Source organism: Crocodylus porosus, unplaced genomic scaffold (assembly GCF_001723895.1).
Source record: "Crocodylus porosus isolate Cpor-Errol unplaced genomic scaffold, CroPor_comp1, whole genome shotgun sequence".
Lineage (NCBI taxonomy): Eukaryota > Metazoa > Chordata > Crocodylia > Crocodylidae > Crocodylus > Crocodylus porosus.
Window position 1 is genome coordinate 36,381,919 of NW_017728951.1, and position 6,175 is coordinate 36,388,093.

Sequence of the window (6,175 nt, forward strand, 5' to 3'; positions counted from 1 at the left end):
GGGAGAGGCAGGTGCCTCATGAGGGCAGCTATTTTAAGGCCCAACTCCCTGAGCAGAGGGCAGTTCATGATCAGCCAGCAGAGGAGAAACATCCCTTTGCTAAGCTCTACCAGGAACACCTTGGAGGTAAGGGTGAGGCTATGGGGATGGCTTAGAGACCTCATTGGTCCTGAGCACGACCTAAAACTGCACTCTGCCGAGGCAGGAAGGCCTGGTGGGGCTGCTGGTTGCACGGCAGCCCCCTTGTAAATGCCAGGAGTGATCATCTCCCCAGTGTAAGTCGGGTCAGGGCACCTTAACCTCTGCCCCCGCGTTCAGGTGGGTTATATAATGTAGGGAAGGCCAGGTAAGCTTCTTAAAATACCTGAGCCTGCTGGGGTGAGTGACCCTGTGGGGCCAGGCATGCTTTGCGAAGCACCTGAGCCTGGAATGGGGGACCTCTGAATCCTGTGAGCTGGGCCAGGACCCAGACAGGGGTCAAAAGGGCCAGGGGCCCACCATGAGGGATGCCCACAGAGCAAAGAAGCTTGGGGTCACAACTGACCTGAGTGAGAGCTGAAGTTCCCAGAGGGGGGACCACAGCTAATGGGAGAAAGGAATGGCTGAGTTTAACTGCTTGGGATGCCATCTGTGAGGCTTGGGCCGCAGGGTAGGGATGGAATGGAGCTGCGGATACTCCCCTAAAAATTGGGGTTCAAAATGGGAAGCCTCCCACTTAATTAACACCTTAGTACTATTACATCAAGGCATGGCAGGAAAAGGAGGTGGGCGGCTGGCCTGTAGACAGGAGGCAGACTGGTGTTCGCATGGGCATAAAAGCTTGCCCCTGTCACAGCTAGCAGATCATGTATCTCAGGGCTGACTTGTGGGAAGACCTTTATAGCTAATCATCTTAGGACAATGCCAAACTCTTGCATCAATTCTGCTGAAGTCTTGCTGTAGTAGGGCACTATGGTGCCTGCTACTTGAAGAGCAAGAATGGCCACAAGGTGCCGGTTGCCAGGGCAACCAGGCAGAGCTAGGGGCCCACACCTGTTGAGTCAGCTGACCGGAAGGGGCAGGGCTGACTTCTATAAAGTACAGGTTGGAGGCCAAGAGAGGGGTTCTCGGCTGGCAGCCAAAGAGAAGGAGTGCTGCCTGACTAAGCAAAGGGGAAAGGCCTGAATGCAAGTAGTCAGTTATATTAATGAAGGATGGAGTACCCTTAGAGGGTGACTCAAAGGAGGTTAGCCGAGCTGTTTAGTTTTGTGTTATAGCCCAGGGGCTTGTGTTGTTGTTGTAAGGAAGACCGGGTGAGGCTATAAGGGGATGGAGAAGGCCTCATAGGGGAACCACATCAGTGTGGGAGCCGCATCCCCAGAGGGTGGGCAGTGCGAGAAGTCCCAAGAGAGAGGGCAGTGCAAGAAGCCCTGAGAAAGAGGGCAGTGCGAGAAGCCCTGAGAGAGGGGGCCGTGTGAGCAGCCCCAAGAGAGGGGACAGTGCAAAAAGGCATCTAATAAGACTGAAGAATGTCCGGTACATCCGCGAGGCTTGGGCATGGTACAGGGGTGGTTGGAGCCATGCAGAGCCCATAAGGCTGGGGTGCACTTGAACCCCATTCCGAAATACGGGCCCAGTATAGGACAGGAGAACTGTGACCAGGAAGACTAAAGGTAGCCTCTCTGTAAGTCACATAAGATCAAAGATGTGGCAGATGAGATTGTGAGGTGCAGATAAGCAGTTTGGCATGGTATAGAGGGTAACTAAGGGGGAGCACGGCGACCCCGAGTTCCCATCCTGTCTCACTTACAATTAAAGAAAGCTGCACAGTCACAGTCAGAGCCTGCACTTGGTTCCAAACATTCCTGAGGGCCCGTGTCAGGTGCTTGTAAACCTGCTTGGCCTTACTGCTGAGCCCATAGTAGACCTCCCTGGCCTTCCCTGTGAAGAACAGGCCCAGGAATTTTAGCTTAGTATCTTCATTCCATGCATTTAACTCAGTTGCCATTTCAAATTGTTCATGTCACTCACCCCCATTCTTGCTGCTCCCCTCTATAGGGTGCTGTGGCAGCGCTTGATTGAGTTAGCCCAGTGGGAGTGGAAGAGCAAACCCAAAAGGGCCTGGAGGAACTATGTAGCACAGTGTTTGGAGGGGCCCAACAAGACGAACCTGTATGGCAGAGTGAGGGCAAGCGACTCAAGAACCTAGCCATAAAAACCTCAGCTGATCCATGCTGGGGACAAGACCAGACCCATCAAAGGGCCAGAGTGCCTGCTGCAAGGGATGGCCAGAGACTAGAGGCTAGAGGCCTGGAGTCCCAACTGGCCTAGAGATGAGGCCAGGGCCTGTGAGGACAAAGGTCCTGGAGGGGACCACTGCCAAGAGGGAAAAAGGCTTCGGGAGTTTTGCAGCCCAGAATGAGGGTGGAGATTAGACCACCTGAGGAGGAGGGATCCAGGTTAGGGTCTGAACATATAGTCCATGTGGCGTCCTGCACTCACTGGCTCTGGCAGTGGTGATTAGGGCTCTGGGCACTCATGGAAGAGCTCCCTGTGTAGCACAGGGAAGCAGGGATTGTCACCCTCGCCTGGCACCTGCGTAGCAGCTGCCCCATGGCGCAGGTGGAGCACGGCTCGGCAGGACGCCACATGGCATCCAGGAAGTGGGGCAACTCCAGCAGTCACCCAGAGCCTGGCAGTGCTCAGCCCCAGCAGTCTCAGCTCCCAGAGGGTGTGTAGTGCCCTGCCAAGCCACACTGCACCTGCACCATGGAGTGGCTGCCACCCGGGTGCCAGGTTGTGGGGCGATCTCTGCTGCATGCCACTGCCCCTCAGTGTGCGGGGGTCTCCGCCACGAGCGCTCATAGCCTTGATCAGCACTCCTCTTTTTTTTTTAAGTGGTGGGACTAGGTGGGGGATGGGGCCATAGGGGCTTCTCCTGCAACTCTTCCGGCTGTGCTCGGTGAAGACTGTGCCAAGCAGACTCCGGTGTTGGTGCTGGCCCCAGCCAGCAGCAACAGCCTGCTGTCATCCCACGCACAGATCTGGGGGACCGTTCCCCCTGGAAGGCCTGAGGGGCTCTATCAGACTCCCCTCAGGGATCACGGGCCCCCGATCTGCCCACAGGATGACAGCAGGCTGCCACTGTCAGTCAATGATACTAGTAGTAGTTTTGCTTTGAACAGTTTGAGGTGTGGTTTCACAAAAACTGCTGCACCTATCTCTTTGAAACTTGGCAGGCTTCATGCCCTCAGAAGGGGCTACTATCCCTGCAATTTTCATTCATATCAGGCAAGAAATGTTAAAATTATAGGCATGGGTGACTAGTGCCACCCTAGTTGGGGGCAGGGGGGGCTTGTGTCCCCTGCAGCGATCAGTCAGTGACTGGGAAGAGGGTCCCCCCATGGCCAATCTTGCCGACGGGGGGGCAGGGGAGAGTCCCCCATGACCAGTCACAGAGTGGCAGGTGCAGCATGGCAGAGCGCTGCATGCTGCCTGGGAGCTGGGCCAGCTCCAGCAGTCACCTGGAGCTCCCAGTTTGATCTCCAGCTCTCTGATCATGCCCCCAGATCTGTGCATGGGTTTCAGCCAGCTGCTGCTGCCGGCTGGGGAAATAGCTTAGAGCCAACACCATCCCCAGTTGGCTGCGGCACCTGCTGTCATCCCACATTATCCAGGGGCCCACACCCCCCGGGAAGAGCTGGGAGAAGTGACCAGAGAGCTGAGAGAAAGGTCAGGGAGCTGGGAACTTGAACCAGGAACTGGGGGGAATGTTTAGGGACCTGAACACGTTCCCCATCCCCCTGTTAGATTCCCCAGCTCTCTGTTCACTACCCCCAGCTCTCTGATCATTCTCCCAGGTTTTCTGTGGGGCACGTGTCCCAGGGAGGAGCTGGGGGATGTGTTCGGAGATCTGGGGAATTGAAGCTGGAGCTAGATGTCAATATCAGAGCAGTCCTTACCCACTCTTCTCCCTGACTCTCCTTGGTTTCTGTTTAGCTGCAAGCTAGCCAAGCTTCAAAACTCAAAATGTTCCAAAACTTTTGAAATGTTTTGAGTGCCCTCGCTTTGTTTTGAAGCTGTTTTGAAGCCTTTTGTTTCATTTTGATTTTGCTGTTTCAAGTTCAAAATGTATCAAAACAGCTTGAAAATGAAACACCTGTTGGAATTTTGCACAGCCCTAGTAATTATGCATCTGGAAAGGGTAATAGAATCACTTTTACATTTTGATCCACAAGTTCTCAGTTGGTTACAAGTCACATTTTGGTAGTGCAGTAGGCAAAATAAACTTCTGCCCCCTGAATCCACATTTATCCTGCAGTAGCAAGTTGCTCAATGCAAACTGGCTCTTACCTAATTCCTTTCACCTAGGGGTAACATAATATAATAAAATCTACCAGGTTGGCCACCCCCGGATAACAAGTTTTGTCTCCAGGTGCAAGTGGTCTATGTATTGGTGAACAACACTGCTGTAGATAATACAAGCATGTGTGTCAGATGTCCACAGTTCCTCAACTTGTATTGGTTATTTCACTTCTGTAGGACTATAAACATAGCATGGATTTTAAGCTACCGAAGTCCTTTTCCAGCATGAAATGTGTTCAGTCTGAAACCAAATATAGAGGGGTGTAACAGAGAGCCCGAGACTCCCATTAGTCTAAGGTTAGTCTTTGGTTCTTTCACAGCGCGGTGTTCCCTCTCTTCATTCTTAGGTGGTACTATCATAGAATCATCAAATCGGTGAGTGGGAAGGGACCTAGACTGATCATCTAGTCCAACCCCCTGCCATGGGCAGGAAGGAGTACTGGGGGTGGCAGGGGTCATAAGGCCCCAGCCAGCTGCCTATCCAGGCTCCTCTTAGAGATCTCCAGGGAAGGTGAGAGCACCACCTCTCTGGGAAGCCTATTCCAGGCTCTGGCCACCCTTTCCGTGAAGTAGTTCTTCCTAATATCCAACCTAAACCTATCCTCCCTCAGCTTGTGGCCATTGTTCCTGGTGACTCCAAGGGGGGCCCTGGTGAACAGACTTTCCCCAAGTCCCTGCTGGTGGCCCCTGATAAAGTTGTAGGCAGCCACAAGATCCCCCCTCACTCTCCTCTTGTGGAGACTGAAGAGATTCTGGTCGCTCAGCTTCTCCTCATAGGGCTGGCCACGGAGGCCCTCAACCACACGAGTGGCCTCCTTGTGCGAGAGCAGCGGAGCTGACAAGCCCCGAGACCCGCAGGGCTGGAACCTCCGCAACAACAACCCGCCCGCGGCCCCAGAGGGAGGGGCGCTTACCCGTTTCAGGTGTGTGGCGGAACCGGCTGGCTTAAAGGCCATGCCAGAACAGAGAGAGGCAGGACCGGAAGAGCCGGGACAGGAGCGCATTACCGGTGGGAGTCCAGAGCGGCAGAGGCATGCCGACACGTGCCCAGCACACACATTCTGGGGCAAGAGTAAGGTCCCGGAGGGGCGAGACACCAGGGGTGATAAGCCCCGAAGTTAATCGAGGGAATGGTGACGGCCAGAGGCACCTAACCCAGCTGGGACTACTTGGTGGGTAACCCGGAGGATAGAGCTACTGGCCCCGGCCACAGTGCACTTGTGGCAAGAGATGGAACCGCTGCAGGAGGGAAAAGACCCTAAGGGGGCAGACAGCCCTCCCCGGTAAGGGGTAAGAGAAGACTCCTGAGATAGGAGATTTCTGACTTTATTGAAACTGACAAACACAGGAACTCAGAGCCAGTGGCCCGGTGGTGGAACTGTCTGATTTGCGGTTGCTAATTTTGTCTTTTGTATTCGAGGCATTGCCCCTCCCACTCACCAGTGGGGGAGACTTGGAGGGCAACCAGGACTTGTGCATGGAGGCCCGGGCGAGGGTGTAGGGGAGGAAGGAGCCCTCAAGGATCTCACACTTTGAGTGACTGGAAGTCTCATGTTTGGACATGCGCGCATCAAAAAAAACCACACTGAACCAAGGAACCATCAAAGTCGTGGCAAAGTCGTGGCAGGAGGATTTTGATGCGTACAGCTCCAGAGTGAGTGCGCTTCCAGTCGGGGATTATCGGCCGGACGTGTTCAGACCATTGAACAACTGGACTCATTGACACTCCTCTGGACCCTCTTCAGGGTCTCCACGTCCTTCTTGAAGTGCGGCACCCAGAACTGGACACAGGACTCCAGCTGTGGCCTGACCAGCGCTGCATAGAGGGGGA